The following is a 24,927-nucleotide window of genomic DNA, read 5'->3' as shown; positions in this document are numbered from 1 at the left end:
GAGATATCAAAAAAAAAGAAATTTATGTATCAGTATCAAATTCATAATTCCAAGATTATTAAACTGTTTCAATTAGTCCCAAATCTATCAACACATCTTTTGCAAGTTCACGGCATCTATCTTTGGTTTTGATCAAAATTCATCCCTCCAACCTATCACTATAAATTTACAAATAAAAAGTATACCTGATATACCATGTGTAAAAGCTTGCCATCACTATCAACCACAAGGAAAAAAAATTATATTTAAGAGAGCAAAATCAACTATCAGGTTGGTGGCAGGAAGAGAGGGGATGACAAATTGATCATCTTGACCACCAGTTAATATCAGCAGTAGGGGCAACATTGTTTATCAAAACCTTTTTGAAGAATAAAAAAGGTTATATTTGAATTGATTCAGACATGATCTGCATTTTATATTGTTCAAATGGACTAATTGATGTTGATATATGAAACTGATAATCAGAAAAAGATAATTTCTTTAAGAGATAACTGCATTGTAGAGCAATCTCAATTCTTGTGCAGTAACTGACTTATTTTTGATCTCTAATTGTGTCCATTGTTAAGATGAATTCAGTTACATCTGTATGATAAAGCTTTACAACATAGAAAAACGACCATAAAGATCAATTTAGGTAAGGATCACCTATTTGGGATTCAGCCACAGATTCAGTATAAAATTATAGTGTAGTTACCAACACCTTCCATGGCTAATTGCCATGCAAAGACCTAAGAAGGAACAATAAAGAAAAATAGGCTAATGAGTTTGTGATACCTCCTTGGTTTATTGGTAATTATAAAGAGTTCATTTCATCTAAATGCAAACTTCATTTTGTAGCTAAGATCAATTTAGGAAGCATCATCCATTTGGGATTTACTGTAAAATCATAAATGTAATATAATACCTTCCATGGCTGATTGCCATGCAAAAATCTAAGAAGGGATAGTAAATCAAAATAGGCATATTGAGTAAGTATGTGAGATGTCATACCTTCTTGGTTTCTTGGTAATATAGAAAGAGTCAAAGCAAAATAGTCATATTGAGTAAGTATGTGAGATGTCATACCTTCTTGGTTTCTTGGTAATATAGAAAGAGTTCATTTCATCTAAGTGCATCCCTTTATTTCGAACCTTCTGTATGATGTTTTAAGTGTGACAAAGTGATACAGTTTTGTCATCCCAGTGATGTGGAGCATCTTGTGGATTAACAATATGAACTGATATAAAATGGACTAATTAACACTCGAGGTTTATAGTGGTTGAGATCAAATCAGTACATCCTAATGGTCAGAATAATGACATGCAAATCTCACTCTCTTAGGTGCCCACATGCATAAACTGATTGGTTAAGTTGGATGCCGTGTCATATTGTGGCACTACACTATCGGTGGTCAGTTCAAACCAAAGACTCAATAATGAAACAATAACTGTGATTTAGTAACAACACCTCTTTTATTTCAATTCAATACCAATTTAAAACATTCAACAGTCAAAATAGTTGATGATAAACAGTAATTAAATCTTTTTGAACAACTTAAAATGGAGCCCTTGGATCCTTCAAGACCATATGTTTAGATGAATTGGTCTTTTGTCATTATTGTCTGCATCTAATTCAAAATTCTTTAAATTTTTCTGAGGACAATCCTGCTGCATTCCTAAACAAATCACAAAATAAAATGCAAAGAATATTGAACTGCAAGTATGCAAAGAGGAAATTGTCACGTGATATGGCTGCACCTACAAATCTGGCTGCAACACATTAGTACTCACACAATAGTTGCAATGCATTAACCGAATGGGATTGAAAAGATACACATTGGTTAGGGCTTTCCCTCACTACATTTTAAATAAAAAGGAAATCCGAGCTAATGAATGATTTAATTCTAAATTGATTTCAGGCAAACATATTTAAATAATAAGTAGACATTAGGAATAAAGGCTAGAAAAACAATAGTATAATAAGGTACGAAACATGCCCTTCTGCGTGGAGAGCTTTGCGACCATGGCTAACAAATATACAGAGTAGTAAAACACAAACTTTGTCACTTTGTTCCGTAGCGTAGTTAAAGTTTTTAGTTTTTAGTTATGACGGTATTGACAATGGAACCCATGAGTGCCAAGTACCTAGATTTAATCCAAATTGACACATGAAAATTACAGACCAGCAATGTCTATAAGTAGGATTAGGGACTTATTCGAATAACTCCATGGAACCCTTACCTGTCTTGGCATGTTCTTCAAAGCAATGACAATTTTATATTGTTTCTCTCGAATAAGCTATTATTGAGTTTTGTAGATCTAGGTCACATGCTGTTGACAATTCCATCTCAATGAAAGATACGTTTATAGATTATGCCAAAGGAAAACATGAAACAAAATAATCCCATATGCATTTGAGAAGAGAGCAGAAGATGCACAGCAAATGTTTGCCACTTTTATCAAACATAAGTGAGTAGTGTACAATTGGGTGTTGTAGATAAGGAGTTTAGGAATGAGAATTTTACAATCAGTAAGGGATTCCTAGAATACAACTGTTTGATTCTCTAGAACCACTTGACTGTTGTGTTTGCTGATGGTTGGTGTTTTAATACCATGCTATGAAGAAGTCCTATTTGGATACCATGTGTGTAGGATTGCCAAATGGCAAGTGCGGTGTATTGGATCATGCATCGCTGTGTGCAAGCCTTTGTTATTCTATTGGATCTTGTGTTCAGTGTTGGCAAGGCACGCGCACACACAAGGTTCTCAGAGACTTGTGTGGTTGTGCTATGTTTATTCAGTCTTTCTTGATAAGTGATGATCTCCATGACCTCTTTGACAAGTACTGGAATTTTTTGATGCAAAACTCACAGATTACTTGATGAGTATTTAAAAACTTGCTAGTTTTCCATTAAATATTCATCATGAAAACTCATCATTTTATTTTGGCTATTTTTTCTCAAAAACTTGATAATTTTGTGGAAAAAGTTGCCATCATAAAAAATAGGCAAAGACACTGGTGCAGAGGCACCCAAGCAAGGAAATCATCAAGTGAAGACATCAAGCATACATGAAGGTTCAAAGACATCATTAAGTGTCAATTAGAATGTTTTAAGGCCAATAACGGCCATATGTAATGATCAAATTAAAAGCATATGTATAAATCCTAAAGGTCCCAGTAAGAACCTTAGGATAAAAATGATGCAAGGGGGGCCAATAGTGCCCATATGAGATTAAAATAAATAAAAAGGGTCTTAGATAGGTTAGATTTACCTTTGAGAACATTGAGGACAAATTAGAATAAGGTTTGAATAGAATAAAGCATTAGAATGTAAGTTATAAATTCAAATATTTGAATTCTAACAATTAGGAGCATTTTGGAGGGAAAATAGTTTTAGACCCTTAAATACATTACTAATAACCCTTAGATAGTTTGGATCAGTTGGGGAGGTTGTTTACCACATTATATAACCTGGGCAAGGCACAGGGATGACAGATGTACAAACTAGAGATGATATTGTATTGATTGTCATTCAAAAATGAATAAAAAGCTTCATTTCTATTGCAAATCTCTTGATTTTTGTTATTGTCCCCATCGTGAGGTTATGATGTGAATTTGTTCTGATATTATTCATCAATACATGTATTTCTATTGAATCACTTGATTGTTTTATTACTTTCCTTTCAATATTGGCATCCTACTGTAGCAAACAAGGCATTCCCTTAAGGTCAATTTTGAATTTTTCGATATGAATGGACTCATTCCATGAATGTAGTTGTTGTTTCTCATGGAATAGACTCTATAACACTTGTACAATATGATGCTAACCAGAAATATGCAGTAGGAAGAGATATCACAGGTGTACACCATTGCGAATAGGGGGAAAAGGGCACAAAAGTGGTGCCATAGGTATAGAAGTGGAAGATCTGCCCAAAGGAGGCCATGGTTTTATGTAAAACAGTAAAAGTAATCATCATATACATGGTGTAGTATCAAAGAGCAGGTTCTGGAAGTGATTTCTTGATCGGAATTGAAGAGGCCCTAGTTTTTGGACTTGTTTGGTGAGGGTTTCATAAAAAAGCACATATAGGGAGTTGTTGGGTTCAAAATAATTCAAGAATCTTTAGTTAGGACCATATTAAGACATTGTGCCAAGTTGTATGGTTGAGGGATAAGTATTCCACGTAGTTCCTTTGTAAATGAGGGGGTTTTTATGCCTATAAAGAGGCCTGTAGTGTAACAACATCGAAATGGTCCAAAACAACCATACCTCATCTTTTGATATGTTATAGAGAAGCCAAATGGGTATCCAAATATGCAATTTATTTTCCTTGTGTTATGGGAAAATTTGGAGAAAAACTCAAGAGGACAGCATTTGAGGGCTAATTGGGGCTTGTAGGCCTAGTAGGTTGGGATGTTTGGTTTGTCTCATAGATAGGCTCTTGATATTTGGTAAACTGGTTATTTGGGTTGTATTAGGGTATTCAAAGCCATTAGATTCCTAAGAAGTCTTTGGAGAAGTCAATTACCTAATTTGGGCAACTTAATCCTTAAGGTTGTGTTGGGAAACCTTTAGGAAAACACATTGTTTGGAGTATTTTTCTGAGAGAACTTGGAAGGGCCCATCTTGCTCTGCATTAGATACAGAAAAATAAATCTAAAAGATAATCTCGGTAGCATAGCCCCTGAAACTCCACTTCCATCTTGCTGGGAAATGAATGTTTCCCCAAACCCCTTCTATCATTGGGTTTTTTCCTTAATCTAACTCCTTGTGTGACTTGTCATTGCTGCCCCTTAAACCCATTTAGGGTCTCCATTCCCAAACCCCCAATAGTTAGTGGGATTTTTTGTCATATAAAAAACTCGAGTACAATGAGGGGGTCTAGAATAGAGATCAGTTAGAACCTAGATAACTAACTTTATCACTATCATAATATCATTAATCAACGATGAAATATCTTCTACTAAGATCCAAGATTGACATGTGATTATTAGAAATTAGAACGTTTCCCAAAGTTTTTAAGTTGAATAGGGAAGATGACAATTTAATATATTTTAGTATTCAATTTATGAATCATCCTAAATCAGAATGATATTCAAAGGCAATGCATAAATTCATTATAGTTGTCAGCTATATATTATGTTAATACTTATTCCACACGAGGATGCAATTTTGTACTTAATTTGCATTCAAATCAATCAAATTAGTAGAAAACACTTGTAGTTATGTATGGATTCATTGAATACATCTTGTCATTGAATTTTGCAAAAAAAAATAAATAAAAATTGTCTAATGAAATTTAAACAATTTTTAATTTTACCAAGTCACATTTTTTGGGTTTGGCAAGTTTTTTCCAAGTTATCCAACTGTGCTGGAAACAATTCATGGAGCTGTCCAAATTGAGCTCATTGAAGACACGTTATTTTCTAGGTGCCCAAGTGAATGTTGTTTTGATGCATGTGAGATTTAATTGAGAAGCCAAGAGATGTGCAAGAATTTAAGGACAAACTTGTAGTATTTTATTGCAAATTTAAGAAAGATACATTAGTAATGTTATGTATTAACGGGTAATCTCTAAGTATGTTGATTTTCTCTAGATATACATGGATGCCTGCACAACTAGTGATGCTTGAAATTAGGTTGCCCATGGTAAAGTCCTTGTGTCCTCTTTTGTGATGGTTGTTTTTCTTAGCTTTCTTTCTACAATCATTATATTTGACAGTAGCCTCAATTTACTTCATTTAGATTTGAATGTTTACCATAGTATGGTATAACCAAGTTTACAGATTGGTAGTACTATGGATGCTTACACCTTTAAATATTATAAATGGAAGGCATCATTGATTCTTCTATTGTTTGGTATGTCTAGTACATATATTGCTTTATTGAACTTATTCTGAATTCTTTATGAACTATGTAAGTGTTTGGAGCTACTACTCCTTCACCTTTAGCATCATTTGTTTGCATGGGTGCAAACAAACAAACACCATGTTCCCCACTTCAACAATTCTCTTCTTATGTTGGTATGCCTGTTGCATCTAGTGCCTCCACAGTTGTTGGGATCATCCCCCTTTGTAATGCTGTATAACATGTATTAGCTATCTATATGCTAGTGAAAGAGAGACGTCGTACTGGCTATGTGATATGTGGTTCTGTATAAATACTTACTAGACATAGAAGTAATTTTCCCGATTGCGATTGGTAATCTGTTGGATCTCATGTTGCATGAATGCATGTCTGTAATGAAGTTAAGAAATCTCAGGGCTATTGAATTTTCATTGTAGTAGCACAAAGAGCATACACAATCATCCAATCTGCAACAACAAATGCTTTCTCTTTGCCTTGAGACCTTGGCAAACTAGAGAAAAGTTTGTTGATATGGTTGACCATTTTCAAATAGGTATGAAATTATACTTGATAGACTTAGGGATTCAGTTATGCTACGTTTTTCCACAAATGGACAAATATCCACATTATGCTCTACAAGGAGAAAGTAGACATGATCATTTTGCAGATTTATTTGATACATCATATTATGCATATCCTTCCTGAAATGTGTTTTGTGTTTTCTCTACTACTACTTTATATGGGTTACTGTGATTAAATTTGAGGTTTGGTTTAATAAATAAGATTTTGAATGTGAATTGTTTTTGTATCATGAATCATTGAAATGCATAATTCATGCCCATTCTAATATACCTGTTATGAGAATAGTTTCTCTATTAATTTAATGAGATTTTATTTTGGTGATGTCATAGTTATAGGACTTAGACTTGCCTTAGACTTGGACTAACAAAGTTAATTGTTAGAAACTTGGCAAGCATGTTTCAGACTTAGACTTTGACTCGAACTCGGCAAAAAAAAAAGGTGCAAAAATTTCAACAAAGTTGAAAACCCAAGAAAATTAGAGCTTTACAAGGATTTAGAACTTTTTATGGGCCTTTTATTAAATAAACTTTAATGACAGATTAACATCATCAAATAGAATCCAAAAATACTATCTGATCCTAAGGGAAAGGGGCTAGGTGTTGAGTCTTCTGTTATTAAGACTAACCCAGCAAAAAGGAAGAAGGATTCACCTCTGAATGAGGTTTTAAGTCCCCCCAAGTTGAATGTTTATTGTCAAGTTCTTGAGAAGGTCACGAGTAAAATTTCGGTGCCTATGGATTATGGTTCTTTATATAAGTAGGAAGGCCCCCCCTTGGTGGGTTTGAGTTGCCCCCTTATGGTGCCCCCTTTGACAATCTTGAGATTCCTTCATCTAAGGATGTGCACATGGATAGCTTTGAGGCTAAGGAGGAGGATATTTTTGGTGTCCTTAAGACAACTAAGGTGAATGCCACGAAGTGAAAAATTGGACTTGAAGTATAGAGCCCTTCCCTTCCGAAGTCGAAGAAATGAAGGTCAAGGTGGATGATTTGGCAGCTCAGAGGGTTACGATTGTTAACCCTCTTTCTCTCCCCAAAGATGCTAAAGAGGACCCTACTATAGGTGCACTTTGGACAATTGCCATGAAGAATAGGTTGGCAGATTGTCTCAAGAAAAAATATGGAAACTATTGAGCCAATCAAGAAGCAGTGTGATAGGAAATATGAGGTGTTGGGCAAAATTGGCAAATGTTACTTAACCTTGAGAAAGATAATGAAGTAGAGCCATAAAACTCTAAGGGCTTCCATTGAGAACATAGCTACCTTGGGAACCAGGCTGGAAGGTTGGCATCAAGAAAACGGTGTGGTTGAGGTGGGACTTGAAAAGGAAATGGATGTTGAGGAGATTAAAGGTCCCAATAGGAGGACCGAAGCTAGCATTAGAAACAACAACTCTCATGTGCGCCAGGGTTTTGCTGATCTCCATAAGGTTGTATAGAAGATGAATGTGCTTGAAGAGGAAGCAGTTGAAAATTTGAAGACCCTTGTCTGACTCGGTTCCTTCTTTTTTGTGGTGTTGTGTTTTGTGTTCGTTGTATGTTGGCATTTCGCTAGTTGTTGTCTAGTCCTTCAAGGTGTTTTTTGTTCTCTTCCAGTTAGTTGTTTTCAGGTTCTATGTTGTAAGTTTTCTACTTATAGGCTTATTGGAAATCTTTTGTAATATGATGTAAACGGTTTTGTGGCCCCTTCAAAACCTTTTTCTATCATAATAAAAAACATCATCAAATATAAGCTAATTTGATCACTTACAAGTATATGCCGCCCACATAAGTATAAACACAAATCGTCGTCTAAAGGAAATAACACAGATATATAAATATTGTCAAAGGTATACAAAACTCATGGAATCTAAAATTAATGACATCAAAACAAATATTAAAACTAAAAGTTTGCGATTATTGTTCAAAGGATGTTGCATTACTCATCCCAACATTACGATAAGTCATACATTGGCATCTAAGATGAATCCTAGATGATGATGTAACCATGATTTTGCTTGTGTCTCAATGATTAATATGTATATTCAATTGAGGAATTGATTTCTAATTTGTTATTGAAGTGTACAATACTACAAATTTTGTTGACATTAACAAAGAGTAGTGGTTAAGTAAAAGGATAGATGGTTATGTTCTATTTTGTTTTTAGCTAGTATTCTAATAGATGTATTGTTTATCCAAAGCATGTTGATGCATTTTGCATTATGAAAATGACATTTCTTGCCAACTTTGGCTTACCTTGTATTTTAGAAGTACAAGGAATGTAACATGCCAACTTTGCCTATGGTGGTGCTTGTATGCTAAACACGTTGTTAGATATATGAAATAAGATAATCTTTGATTGTGGCTTTGAATATGTGGAGATTTGCAATGAGGGATATGTACTGTGTAGATTTTTATGATCACGATTTATCATTGATCCATTACTTTCTTAGACTTATAATTTGATGGGGTTTGAGGGCAATACCAAAACGAGGTTGAGGGTAGTAGATCCCATGATTGTGTGGGGGTGAAAGAAAGTGATGTAGAGAGATAGGTCCATATCTTAGGTAAGAGAGAAGAGAGTGAGGCAGAGAGAGGTAGAGAGGGGATAGAGGAAGAGTGATAGGGAGAGAGATGTGTCTAGAGATTAGGTGAGTTAAGTGAGTTAGATAAAGAGAGAAAGCAAATGCTGATAGAAGCTTGCTGATTACTATAGTTTGACCAAGTTTGAATATTTATAAGATCTTAAACCTAGAATTTACATTATCCTAGAGAGCTGAAACCATTTTGCCAATATATACACTATATATAACTGAAGCATAAGAAATGTGACTTAAAATGTTATATTCTATCACATATTTTGATGAAGAGAATGGGACTAATTTTAAGATAGATGGGGAGTTTAAGTGTTATATTTCATGTTTATAATTGAGAGGCATGTCATGAACCAAAAAGGAAGTGAAACTCTTGTGAGATTTATAAAAAAAAGACTAAAATGTCCAAGTCTTAGTCCAGACTCCTCAAGACCTGACAACTATGGATGAGTTTCCAAACTTAGCGATTTATGGAAAGACTCAGATGAACTCAAGTCTAGAACCCCAAGGCTCAACACACTTGATTCACCTTAGTCTTGTCAAGTCTATATAAGTCTTGTTAGACTATATTCTTAAAAGTTTCCTACATGAAAAATTCTATGCGACAACCTTCTCTTCCTTTTGTTTATTGGTTTTGTTTTACCCCAGAAATGAACATATGCAACATAAAATGCAAAATAGATAATACAGAGGATACCCTAGGAAAACCGTCCCACTTGAGTGGAAAAATCTAGCCACAAAAATCACTTTATTAATGAAAAATAAAAGTTTGGTCTACAAAGAAATAATAAATTCTCATTCGAATCTCTATATCTTTGCAACAATGAACAAAATACTACAATCAAACAGTCAACATAACATATCAAGAATGGTTCACTCTAAATAAGTAAATACATATCTCTGCACATGAAGTGGTGAACTCTTCATTGACAATGAAGAGTTTGACATTGCCAATTAAGCAACACCTATACAAGTGACCTCAAGTCAAATAACTCTTTACTGACTTGAAATGTTTGTCCATATGAACATTTTTTCATTTGAAAATATCTAGAGTTAATGAACTAGAAACATCTGGGCAAGCATTATAAAGAGAGATGACTATCTTAGAGATTGGGAGAAAGGTATCTCTTTAAGCTATATCTCTAACACTCCCTCTTAGCTAGGGAGTTATCTTAGAGATTGGGAGAAAGGTATCTCTTTAAGCTATATCTCTAACACTCCCTCTTAGCTAGGGAGTTATCTTTCCAAATATCCATGTCATGGAATATCTCAAAATGACACTCACAATGGCTACACCTATCTGTGAAAAAGATTTTATCACAAAATCTCTCAATGTAATAGCATTATAAAGAGAGATGACTATCTTAGAGATTGGGAGAAAGGTATCTCTTTAAGCTATATCTCTAACACTCCCTCTTAGCTAGGGAGTTATCTTTCCAAATATCCATGTCATGGAATATCTCAAAATGACACTCACAATGGCTACACCTATCTGTGAAAAAGATTTTATCACAAAATCTCTCAATGTAATAATGTAATGGAATCACTCAATAGGACTTCCAACATGGCCACTCCCATGTGTGGAAAGAAACACATACACAAGCTCACATCACAAAGTTACTCGATGTGATGTTGTCGTGGACTCTCTCAACATGATGTTCACCATGACTGCTCCCATGTGTGGAGAGAAGCATATACACAAGTCCTCATCTTGAAATCACTCAACGCGATGTCATCATGGAATCTCTCAATGTGATGTCCACCATGGCTACTCCCATGTGTGGAAAGAGGCACATCTCTCCAGGGCTTTCACCTCATATTTCTCCATTTTTAGAGAAATATGCTTTAATAACATCTCTCAGTGGATTTCACCTCATAGTTCTCCATCTCAAAGAAATCTACATGAAAAAGCAATATCTCTCAAGGGCTTTCACCTCATATTTCACCATCTTAGAGAAATATCCAATAAAGAGCAATTGATGTTGAGACTCCCTCTCAACAAAAGCAATAGTTTGACATTGGACTGATAGAGCTTCTCACAACTTTGATTATCATAATAAGTTACAGTTGGCTCCAATGTTTAACAAAACAAGGAGCTTTGAAAGCTACATTGCTTCTCGAGCTTGCTGATCCTTTACAAAGGACTTGACACTCACCATCTGCCTCTCAAGCTCGCTCTGAATCTTTGAGGTACCATTGGCCTCTTAATCCTTAAGGTGCTTCCCAGTAGTCTCCATGAAAAATTGTAGCGAATACTCTAATGCCCATTAGTAAACCCTTTGACCATTCATATTTCAATCTTCAATATATTCGCATTAGATGAGAAGTTTTCTCTTTTGAAACTCCCAGTTTGCAACTACAAGCTTCATAACAATATAAAGTTCAAACTACATGCAATGGTGGTCATAGAAGATTCCAACCAGCCCGACGTGGAAATTATACAATTTTTCAAACAAATTTTTTATCTTACAACCATTGTTGATCCTTGGCATTAGCAACTTGTTCTTAATTGTAATCTTCTTGAGTACTCTATGGTCAATAGGAAGATAATTGGACGCATGATTCTCTTTAGCCAGGACTAGTCATGTACCATAAGCAATCTTGTTAGGGATGATAATCTCAACCTCCAATAGCTATTATGTAAGCCTTTTAGATCTTTGATATCTATAAGTGCTTGTATTGATAGGGTTGTATCACTTTTAGGCCCTCGGTAACATCAAGCTCAATCATATATTCCATCCTCTTGTTTGCTAGAGAGCTCTTACACAACAATCTTCTACCTATAGAACAACTTAAAAGTTCTTGAGATTCGCTCATATGGATTAGAAGGGTTTTAGTCCATACAAGATAATGGAGTATAAATCCAAAGTGCATTTTCTTGAATATTTTATTGATTTACTTGAATCAATGATTTGGATATCCCTTAGAGGTGAAAATTTTCTGTAGTATGTAATGTTCCCGTCATAAAATAAATAAGTAATTAAACCTTTGTTAATGGGCCGATTGATTTAGTATATCTTGGACCCATTTTTTGTTTATTTGTTTCCGTAGGTAGGTGTGGTTATCTGCTATCTTTGTACACGCTCAGAAAGGTTTCCTCGACGGGTATTTAAGCATGACATGTGTTAAAGATGTTAGCATTCAGTGTATTGAAACACTTGCTGTTTTAATAAGTATTTGACAGTATATTCAATTACACACACATATGTATTGCCACTTGTCAAGTCGATTATGAATGCAGTAACCTTATCAGATGATATATCCTCTCATTATATTAAACAATCTTCAGATTGAATATATTTGCATTTGTAAAGGTTCTTTATATAAAGGACAAAAGGAAAGAGAATAATAAATTCAAAAGAAATGACTTCTCAAAAGTTAAATGTTATAAATGTGAGAAACTCAGACACACCTTCAGAAATTGTCCAAAAAGGGAAAACATCTTAGCATCTTTAGCCGAAACGAAGAAAGATGAAAATCTATTATTCTACTCCGCCTTATCAAGTGAGATAAACTCATATGAAAATGTGCGGATAATAGATAGCAGTGCTTCCCAACATATAATAGGATTTAGAGAAAATTTTGAAACCCTTGAAAAATTATATTTCTGAAGGAGTCATCATTGATGACAACTCCACCCATCCAGTCAAAGGAATTGGGACCTGTTCTATACAACCAAGGATTGGAGTTGCACTAAAATTACAAGATTTTCTGTTTGAACCAGACATAAAAGAAATCTAATTTCAATATTTGGATTAGTTGATGAAGGATTTCAAGTCACCTTCAATGAAGATAAAGTCTTGTACTGGACTAAAAACTCTAATCTAAAAAATGCTATCACCATAGGGACTAGAGATGGGACCTCATATAAATTATGCAACATTAAAAAACAAGCCTTTAATCATGAAGGAACAAATTCTAATGAAGTTTGGCATAAAAGACTTGGACATATTGGATTTAGTTCTCTTCCAAATATTAAAAAAATCACCTCTGGAACATCGAGTCTAAATTCAAAGCACATAGGCATTTGTGAAGGATGTGCTCTAGGAAAGAACATAAAAAAACCTTTTCCTCCTAGTGAACACAAGTCTAAATCAGTTCTGGAACTAGTTCACTCTGATTTATGTGGGCCCATGCCAACAATCTCTCTAGGAGGTTACTCTTACTACATTATATTCATTGATGATTACTCTAGGAAAACTTGGATCTACTTTCTAAAAGTGAAAGAATCTAATGAGGTTCTATCAAAATTCAAAGAGTTCAAAGAAATTGTGGAAAATCAAACCTCAAAGAAAATTAAAACTCTCAGATCTGACAATGGGGGAGAATATACTTCTGAAAATTTCAAAGCTTTTTGTACTTTTGTTGGGATTAAGAGGGAGTATATAGCACATATAATCCTCAACAGAATGGGGTAGCAGAAAGAAAGAATAGAACCATTGTTAAAGCAACAAAAAAGCCATGCTTCATGACCAAAACGTACATTTTTCATTTTGGGCAGAAGCCACCAATATTGCTGCATACATTCAAAACAAATGTCCCCACTCCATACTAGAAGACATAAGACTTGAAGAAGTTTTTACAAGGAATAAACCTGAGTTAAGTCACTTCAGAATTTTTGATTGCCCTATTTATATTCACATAGCCAAAGAAAGAAGAACTAAGTTAGAACCATTTGGAAAGCAAGGGGTATTTGTTTATAGTGAAAACTCAAAAGGCTATAGAGTTTATGTTCCTGAACAAAGATCAATTGAAGTAAGCAGAGATGTCATATTTGAGGAAAACACAACATTAAAACTATCTACAAATACAAAAGATGAGCGCATTACAGACTTAGATGAAAATACTCAAACTAAAATTCAGAGGGAGAACACATCTGAAGAAAATGAACAATTACTAGAGATAGAAGGTAGAGACATCTCCAATACCAAGAAAAGGCCTTTATGGGCAAGAAAAATGATTGAAGAAAATAATGTTGAACCAAATGAAGTTTCTAGGGAAAGCAAGAAAACCAGAAACAAATCTTGTTATATTGCTTTAATAATTGAGCTTGCTAAATTTGAACCAACAACTGTTGAAGAAGCCTTGACTTGTCAAGCATGGAAAGATGCTATGGTTAAAGAATATCAATCGATACTACAAAATGATGTCTAGGATATTGTACCTATACCAAAAGACAAATCAGTTGTTTCATCAAAATGGCTATATAAAATCAAATATGTAATAGATGGCAGCATTGAGAAACATAAAGCAAGGCTTGTTGCACGAGGGGTTTCCCATAAGGTAGTTATTGATTATGAAGAAACTTTTGCTCCAGTTGCTCGTTACACTTCGGTTAGGACAATTATTGCAATTGCAGCAGCCAAAGGATGAAAGATACATCAGATTGATGTAAAGACTACATTCTTAAATGGAGTCAATAATGAAGAAGTATATATTGAGCAATCTGAAGGCTTTGTTTTAAAAAATAAAAATCTATATGTGTGTAAACTCAAGAAAGCCTTATATGGCCTTAAACAAAGCACCTCGAGCTTGGTATGAAAGGATTGATAACTACCTCACCAAATTAGGATACTCTAAGAATGAAGCTGATCCTAACATATATTTCAAAATATGTAGTGATGATATGTTAATACCTGTTTTATATGTTGATGATCTATTGATAACAAGAAATGATCATCTAATTGAAAGATGCAAATGAAGGATCTAGGCTTACTACATTATTTCTTGGGTCTAGAAGTATGTAAAAAGAAAGATCACATTTCTAAATCAAGGGAAATACACTTAGGATATCTTGACTAGATTTGGGATGATGGACAACAAACCACTTGCAACTCCAGTGGAAGCTAATCTACACAAGCGAAAAGAGGAAGTGATACACATAGAATCTATTGATCCGACTCTTTACAGACAAATCATTGGATTTCTCATTTATTTGGTAAATACTAGGCCTGATATCTACTATGCCACAAATGTATTATGCCACTTTAGCTGTGAGTCTAAGAAAATACATCTAATGGCTGCAAAACACATTTTGAGATATCTATGTGGCACTATTGGTCTTAGACTAAAGTACAAAAATGTTGAAATCAAACTTGAAGTTATATTGATTGTGATTGGGCTAGTTTTTCCATTTACTGTAAAAGTACAACCAGATGCTGTTTCAGTCTCAGATCAGCGATAATATCATGTTTCAGTAAAAAAAAACCTACAGTTGCCTTGAGCTCCACTGAAGCTAAATACATGGCAGCCTTTATGGCAGCGCGTGAAGCTGTATGGTTACGAAAGCTATTATTTGGATTATTTAGAAAGAAGTTAGATTCCACTGTGATTCATTGGGACAATCAGAGCTATATCAAACTCTCCGCAAATCTTGTGTTCCATAGTCGGTCAAAGCACATTGAGACTTGTTACCAATATATCAAAGACATGGTTGATAGGAATGTGATCAAGTTGATCTATATTAGCACAAATGATCAAAATGCTGATATTTTTACCAAACCTCTAATAGAGTACTTTTAGAGATAAACTTGGTATGACAAATTTGTAATTATATTTGTAAATTTATATATATTCTTAAATATTGAAAATCAGATTGTTTGCAAACTTGTAAAATGAAAGGTGACGATCTTTTATATGTGTTTAAGGTCTCTATTGTAAAGTGATGATCTTATCAATAGATGACCAACATTCTAACACCAAAAGTGTTGAAGGAAAGTGTTATCATTGTTCTTCGGGTTGGATTTTGCCGGACATCATAAAAATTATTATGATTCTTTGTGTCGGATTTTGCCGGACTTTTTCTTCGGGCCGGATTTTGTCGCACACCATGAAAATTTTGTTATGGTTCTTCGGGCCAGATTTTGCTGCACACTACAATCATTAAATCACAGTTGAGTGGTACTTATACTTGCATATAAGTAAATGTTTCAAACCCTCATTGCTAAAGAGAGTGTTAAAGATGTTAGCATTCTGTGTATTGAAACACTTGCTGTAATAAGTATATGACAGTATATTCAATTACACACACACACATATGTATTACTACCCGTCAATTCGATTTTGAATGCAATAACCTTATCAGATGATATTCCTCTTATTATATCTAACGATCTTCAGATCGAATATATTTGCATTTGTAAAGGTGCTGTACACAACCTCGATTGCTATCGGGTGTTATCATTGATTATATGTTAACTATATCACTCACACCGATTGACAAATCGAGAGTTTACCTTGGCTAATAATATTGGTTATTAAGTATTTGTTATCGGATATGATTAGCATCAATCAATATTAGTTATGAATGGATGTTATTAGCATTATATATATTGAGGCATGACCACGTAGGGTCATGCCCCTACTTGATCATGTTTCAATATATATATATATATATACTATGTTCATTTGTTATCTGTAGATTAATATCAATAACATTGGAAATAGAGATCTCAGATTGAAATCTAAACACAAGTTCCAGATTATATCAGATTAGAATTCAAGCTATAAATCAATAACGAATGGGTCTGTTAAGAGAAGGAAATCGACCAGAAATATATTGCTTAGTCTCCACCAATAAAGATCTATAAAACTTTACATCATGTAGGTAGTAGTTATTTGGATTATTTCTTTGTACTGTGAATTACCATTGGGATTCTTGTGGTTTGCCATTTCAGAAGTGAAAGATCTTCCCTACTTGGCTATTTCAATTTCGGTGGGATTCAACCGTCACCTTATACCATCTGTATATTAATTTGCTCAAATCTGGCAAATCAGAGCACCATATTTGTTGCAGGTTCATATATACATCTGTGGAATTGGCTTGAATCAATTATTTTGTTATTATTTCACATGGTGAATGTATTCCTTTGGTATCTAGGGTAGCTTGATCTTGCACACCTATGGCTCATTAACAGTTCCTTGGCCTAAACAACAACTAATATACAACCTTATGAGTTGTTGGTTTACTGTATGACTTGCTTATGCACCTCTCCTCATGATCTTCCACTCCACAGATGGTATGGCCTCCAGTTATACCCTACGGCCTTATCATCTGTTGCTCCACCATATGGTCTACCTATTCACCCCTCACAATCTTCCACTCCACATACCGTATAGCCTCCAAGCCTTACCCTACGACCTCGAAGTCTTATTGTACGACCTCCACAACAAACACCAAGAAGCTATGAATTTGATCCAATAGCTGGTCCATACATCTCTCTTCTGCAACTGTACGATCTATTCAGGCTACTCTGTACGGCTATTGTGAACTCGTGCACTCTTGGTCTAGAGTTTGATTCTGGCTTTCAGCAGGTTCACACACGGGAAAACCAATTCTTGAAAGTCAGTCAGACAACGAAACATTACAATGGTATTAGAGCCAATCATCCTGCCAGCCTATGGATAGTGAATGAGAGTTTATAGCCAAAAGAGAAGAAGATCCCATTCAATTGATAGAATTGTGGAACAAGAACCCACTGTTGCCGAACTCATGTCAATGGTAAGAGATCTTTCAAGGAATAGATCAATGATACTCAACGACTTGTGGAAGAAACTCTTAAGAAATTAGTAGATAATAAAATATCCGATGAACAAAATGCTCACAACGCGGACTCGGTGTTGGGTAAGGCAAACCCTCATCCAACACGTTCTTGACCTTCCATGTCGTTTTTCCCTCCACGGACGAAGGACCACACGGAGGAAAGCATACAACCTTTGAGAAAGTTCAAGGACACTTGAGAGAAGACTAAAAGAATGCAAATTTGGAGGAGGATATATCCTATAAAGATTACACGAAACTGAGAATGAGATATTCCGGAGGCAAAAATCGAGGATATTTTAACCATGATCTTCAAAGGAAGTTGAGTAAGGTAAATTTGTCAACATTTGACAGATCCAGACCCATATCTGCTCAAGCATGGGTAATGAAAGCTGACACTTACTTCCAACTTAATCCAATGCAAGAAGAGGAAGCAATCAAATTTGCATCACTACACTTGGAGGGAGTGGTGCATGAATGGTGGCATCATGGCACCATCATACTGAGGCATGACCAAATAACTACTTATATGGAATTCACTGAAAGATTGATAGATCGATTTGATGGCAAAGATCCAGAACTTAATTTCAAGGAATCAACACAACTGAGGCAAATTGGATCAGTCGACCAATACATCACAAAATTTTAGAAACTGTCTGTGTTGGTTACGAACATTTCCAAAAGGAGATGGATAGTGCTCTTCATGGACGGGCTGATAGAACCATTGAGGGGTTGGGTAAAAGGTTTCAATCCTGCCACCCTTTCGGAAGCCCAAAAAAAGGTGCGAAGCATGGTATCATTATCAACATCATCCTCTTGAGGTTACTCACATTCCAAATCGCTAGTATTTCCAAAGGTTAAAGACAACAAACCTCTGCCGAAGAAACCTTCGTTGGACGAAGCCACCAGATAGCAATTACGAAGGAAGAAATTATGCTTCAATTGCAAGGGACCATGGGAGCCTGGGCGCAGATGCCTTGGTAAAGGAAAAATACACTACATTGAAGTTGTATCCGATGATGAGGATGATCAGGAGGATCTACCCATAGAAGATGACCATCCCTAGGACACCAAAATGGTTAATTTGAAACGTACGGAGAGAATTGCAACATTGGTATGACGTGGAGGAACCATCACCCTAGCTAGGAGCCTGAGATGTACGGTCTTTCGTGTATCGGCAACTCTTCAAGAACAAAGGGTCATGGTGATGTTCGATAGCAGAACCACTCTAAACTTTATAAACTCATCTTTGGTGAAACAAAGAGGTATACCTATTGAGATTCACGTGGGATTCCAAGTCAAGGTCGCCAGAGGGACACTCTTGCCCTGTACACACCTTGTTCCCCAACTAAGTATCACCATGGCTAACCACATTGTTATAGAGGATTTCTTTATAGTGGACCTAGATGATATGGAGGTTATTTTGGGCATATAGTGGATGGAGACACTTGATGAATACACTCAGAGCTTCAAATAGATGTAGTTCACTTTTGCTATCGATGAGAAGGTGGTTGTTTTTTGTGGAATGGCCAAGAAGGGATTGAAGGAAGTTTCAACACAGCGGATGGAGGCAATCTTCGGGCATTATGACATTGTATGGACTGCACATTGTTTCGTTTTAGCAAAATGTATAAAAGTACAACAGACATCCTACCGAGATGATGATCTTCAAAATATTTTGAGTACCCATGCTGGGGTTTTTATAGACATTCCTGCCAGCATACCCCCCCATCGCGGGTTTGAACATACCATCAAGTTGGAATTCGACGCCAAACCAGTTATCACCACGCCTTACCATCACCCCAAGAAATTCAAAGATGAGATCGAGAAAACGATTCATGAATTGCTCGAGAAAGGATGGATCTGTCCCAACTCTAGCCCTTTTGCATTATCAGTGGCTTTGGTAAAAAAGGATGGGACGATCTGCATGTGTGTGGACTACCATGCGTTGAATAAGTAGACAATAAAAAATAGATACCCTTGTCACAGGATTGATGAATTGTTGGATGAGTTGCATGGGGCGATTTCTTTTTCTAAAATAGATCTTCGTTCTGAGTACCATCAGATCTGCATGCGGGAACAAGATGTGGAGAAGATGGCTTTTTGTTGTCACTATGGGCATTATGAGTTCTTGGTCATGCTGTTCGGATTAATGAACACACCATTTACTTTTCAGTCTTGCATGAATCACATTTTCAACAAACAACTGCATAAGTACTTGTTGGTATTCTTTGATGATATCCTTATTTACAACAAAACTTGGGAAGAACACTTAAAGCACTTGAATTAAGTCCTAGGTATCATGAAGGTGCAGTCCTTGTTCGCAAAGCAATCCAAGTGTGAATTGGGAATGACAACAATATTATACCTAGGGCATGTTGTCAGCAAATATGGAGTGCAGGTCCACCAAGAGAAGATTCAAGCTATCTTGGATTGGCCCCCACCAAAATCATTCTTTGAGTTGCGAGGGTTCTTAGGTCAGTGCAAATACTACCGGAGGTTTGTAAGTGGTTTGTCTCAGCTCGGCACACTAAGACAGGTTGCTTCCAATGGAATGAAAGAGCGCAACACACTTTTGATAAGTTAAAAGAAGCAATGAGCATTTGTTTGGTTCTTGCCTTACCCAATTTCACACAACCATTCATTCTAGAGTGTAATGCATTTGAAGAGGGAATTGGTGCAGTATTGATGCAAGATAGACACCCCATAGCGTATGAGACTCATAAGTTTACACAAGCAGAGCGTCTATATTCCATTTATGACAAAGAGATGTTGGCCATCGTACATGCATTGACCAAGTTCCAACAATATCTTGTGGGTGCCAAGTTTGTCGTCCGTACCGATCATAATAGCTTGAGATATTTTCTGGGGCAAAGGGACTTGAACGAGAGACAACAATAATGGGTAAGCAAGATTCAAGCTTTTGATTTTGACATTGAATATGTGAAGGGAAAGAACAATGTGGTTGTAGATTCCTTGTCCATAAAACCTACCATCTACTTATTGACTCGGATTTCAGCTGACTGGAGAACACATTTGTTGGTGGAATATTCCAAAAACACATTTTTCTGTGAGCTAATGGATGGCAACACACAGGATGATTGGTAGAAATTGGTGGATGACATCATTTACTATTAGAGTCGTATGTACTTAGTGCCTAAATCCAAATTGAAGCAGAAAATCTAGAAAGAGATACATGCCTCACCCTTGGTTGGACACCCAAGTTTCCTCAAAACTTACAGACAATTCAAGGAGAGGTTTTCATGGAAAGGTCTTAAACGAGATGTAATGTAGTATGTAAGAGAGTGTGCAGTCTGCCAGCAAAAAAGTTTCGAACATACTCTACCTGTCAGGTTACTGCAATCTTTTCCTATATTGGAATTGAAGTGGGAAAGCATCTCGATGGACTTCATTATTGGACTTCCCAAGTTGAATGGAAAGGATTGTATCTTTGTGGTAGTTGACAGACTGACGAAGTATGCACAATTCTTCGTCATCTCCTCAGATTTCCAGGCCGCACAGGTAGTCGATTCATTTTTTAGAGACGTCTTTCGTCTACATGGGTTACCTCAAAACATTGCTAGTGACCGGGATGATCGATTCATGAGTATTCTTTGGACAGAATTATTCCGGTTGGTAGGAACAAAATTGTCACCAAGTACTAGCTACCACCCTCAGACAAACAGATAGACGAAGGTTGTGAACAAGTGGCTAGAAGGTTACCTTAGGAACTATGTTTCGGTATAACAACAAGCATGGGTCAAATGGATGCATCTGGGGGAATACTGTTATAATACCACTTCCCACATGTTTGTCAGGATGACACCCTTCAAAGCACTGTACGGGTATGAACCCCTTTCATTTATTGAAATTGTGCTGGGTGACAGTCGTGCACCAAGGGCGAGGGACTGGCTTTAGGAAGGGAAAGATATTCTGAGATGCTTGAAAGAGAACTTACAAAGGGCCAAGAATCAACAAATGTATGCCGATAGGCACCGAATCGAGAGAAGTTTCAAAGTGGGAGACTTGGTCTATCTCAGATTCCAACCATACAGGCAGTCCTCTTTGAAGGCAAAGGGGAAAGAAAAACTGAAGCCACGATTTTATGGCCCTTATCGTGTAGCTCGTCGCATTGGTGAAGTTGCCTATGAGCTGGAACTTCCAGAAGGAAGCTGCATTCATAATGTTTTCAATGTCTCCTGCATAAAGAAAGCTGTGGGACAGAACGTCATGGTAACTACAGACCTTTGGCCACTCAATGAAGAAGGGAAGCCCATATTGGAACCGTCCAAGATCATTGATGTATGTGAGAAGACCCTCTGAAATTGTACTTTGAAGGAATATTTGGTATGTTAGAAACACTTGTCGTTGGACGACACGACTTGGGAAGGTGATCACATTTTGCAACATCCGACATTGCATTTGCTTGAGAACAAGCAAAGATTGGGATGGGTGGACTATAATGTTCCTGTAATAAAATAAATAAATAATTAAACCTTTGTTAACGGGCCGATTGATTTAGTATGTCTCGGACCCATTTTTTATTTATTTGTTTCCGTAGGTATTTGTGGCCGTTGGCTATCTTTGTACATTCTCAAAAAGGTTTCCCCGATGGGTATTTAAGCACGACATGTAGGTAGTAGTTGGTATGCAATTTGGATTATTTCTTTGTACTATGAATTCCTGTTGGGATTCTTGTAGTTCGCCATTTCGGAAGTGAAAGATCTTCCCTACTTGGTTATTTTGGTTTCGGTGGGATTCGACCCTCACCCTATTTCGTCTGTGTATTACTTTGCTCAGATTTGGCAAATCGGAGCACCATATTTGTTGTAGGTTCATATATACATCTTTGGAATTGGATTGAATCAATTATTGTGTCATTATTTAACATAGTTGGTGAATGTATTGCTTTGGTATCTAGTGTAGCTCGATCTTGCACACCTACGGCTCATTACCGGTTCCTTTGCCTAAACAACAACTATCGTACGACCTTATCAATTGTTGATCCACCGTACAACCTGCCTATTCACGTTATCAGTTGTTGGTCCACCGTACGACTTGCCTATTCACCCCTTACGATCTTCCACTCCACATACTATACGACCTTCAAGCTTTACCATGTAACCTCCAGTTATATCATATGGCCTTATCATCTGTTGCTCCACTGTATGGCCTTCCTATTCACTCCTCTTCACGATCTTCCACTCCACATACCCTACAACCTCCAAGTCTTACTGTATGACCTCCACAACAAACACCAAGAAGCTACCGTACGGCCCGAATTTGATCCAATAGCTGGTTCGTACACCACTCTTGCCCAACCGTACGACCTATTTAAGCTACTTTGTACAGCTACTATGACCTTGTGCACGCTTGTTCTAGAGATTGATTTTGGCATTCACAAGGTTCACACATGGACAAACCAGTTTTTTAGGTTATTCAAACAACGAAACATTGCATAGTATATTTAGGATCTCGTTGCTTCAATAAGAATCTTTCTTTGTGGAATATGTTTTCAACAAGTATAGCTTTTTAACATGTAGTACAACATCCATTTTCCAAATAACCACAGTTTGCTGACTTGGATTTGGAGAGTACTTGGCAAGCCCAAAATCTTCAACTCACAAAAACTCGACAAAATCTTTGTAAAAACTTGGTAACCTAAAAAGTTTTGAAAATTAAATTGCCTTTAAGGAAACATATTTTTTTGGGAAAACTCTTACCAAATGTATTAATTTGAAAATTGACATCGTGTAAGATAAAATGCATGGTGTTATAGAAAAAAATGTGAAAATCAAATTTGTTTGCCAACGTTTTACTTGTAGTGACATTATTAGTTACATCTTCTTGCACCTATAAACATTCTAGAGCTAAGATTGTGAAAACTCAATAAAAATAGAGTTCTTGCAGATTTTACAAACTATGATATTAACCTAAAATACTGATGCAGGCCTCGATGGTCTAGATGCTAAAGAGGAGGCTACTGGAGGCGGGATGCTTCTCAAAGCCCTTTGGAAGCCATTTGAAAGTGATCCATAGGTTCTCAGAGGCTGACAAAAGCCTAATGTTGGCTTCCAATCGCATCCAAGACTTGTGGATGGCTTCCAGAACACTTTCGAAATCACTTGGGAGTTTCCACAGGCACAAGCCCAGAAAACATTAAAAAAAAAACTTGACTTAATTTTTTAAAAAGACGTGCTCTATTATGATTTTTTAAACTTATCTTTTTGCTTCCAAACCCTAAAACGACCCTAGAAGAGGCCACTCAAACATTCACAACTCATTTTGTTTGCAACTACACTCTCTTCTCATTTAGTCTCCATTTTGGCATTTTCAAGGGAAGTTGATTATTTTCGAAGAGGATTGATCAGATTGCAAAAGATAGCTTCCTCAAAGGAGTTTTAAGCATCTAAGGTAAGCATTTGATCCCATTCTTGAGTATTTTGGTGATTTGTTTTTTTAGATTTTGATGATTTTTTCATGCTTGTGAAGGAAATTTTCAAATTTTTTCATTTTTCATTTTTAAAAAGAAATAAAGAAGCAAGTTTAGCTAACTCTTTTAATACATTTTTTTTCAATTTTTGCACTTGTATGCTTTCTGTTCATCGTTGTTTTCTTAATTTAAATTTATTTAATTTCTTATTATAGACTTGTATGCTTTCTATTCATCGTTGTTTTCTTAATTTAAATTTATTTAATTTCTTATTATAGCAAGAAATTAGATTGTATTATGCAAGAATGGCCTCCATTGATAGTCAAAGTTTAGTGAGAGGGAAAGTAAGCAAGGAGCCGATAATTTTTAAATTGATATAGGTTCTCCTTTATAGAGACATACCACAAGAATATCATAGGTTGCAAAAGGTAGCTTGTATTATGGGAAGTGTAATTATTGTGAAAGCAACAAAGGCAAACCTTTCAATCGCTCATATTCTTGGGTCAAGCTTCATTTTATGGGCCCTGGTGGCAAAGGATTTGTAATATGCAAAGGGAAAAGTGGGCATGGGATGACTAATGCAAAAACAACTTCATTTGTACAAGAACAAGAAGCTGCTGATGCATTGGTTAAAAGATTAAAAAAATGTTATTATCAACCTCCATTTGCGAAGAACAAGATGCAAGCACCCACTGAACCAATTGTATCTTGCCAACATCCATTCTTGAAAGTAGCTATATTGGGAGAGGAGGAAGAAGTGAAAATTACAGTCTGCAAAAGTGGCACAGTGCACACCGCATTTAAAATGGAGGCAAGATAGCATGCTGATGAAGCCATTGCACATTGCCTCTTTGCCAAAGATCTTCCTTTCAACTTTGTGAGGTCACCATATTGGAAGGAAATTGTGGCAGCCATCGAAAAAGCACCAATTGATTACACAAGTTTTTTGTATGAAAAGGTGCATACCACTCTATT

General features: G+C 36.0%; 1 protein-coding gene across 1 annotated transcript in view; it reads left to right on the top strand.

The window, feature by feature from the left end:
* LOC149567384 (MRG family protein) overlaps positions 1-24,927 on the top strand; it is a 183,862-nt gene that overhangs the window by 98,343 nt on the left and 60,592 nt on the right. The window lies entirely within an intron of this gene.

The sequence above is a fragment of the Cupressus sempervirens genome, chromosome 3 (genome assembly GCF_028749045.1).
Source record: "Cupressus sempervirens isolate cs-2001-9-10 chromosome 3, ASM2874904v1, whole genome shotgun sequence".
Classification (NCBI taxonomy): domain Eukaryota; kingdom Viridiplantae; phylum Streptophyta; class Pinopsida; order Cupressales; family Cupressaceae; genus Cupressus; species Cupressus sempervirens.
The sequence above is the reverse complement of the archived record's forward strand: the minus strand, read 5'-3'. Positions and strand labels throughout refer to the sequence as shown.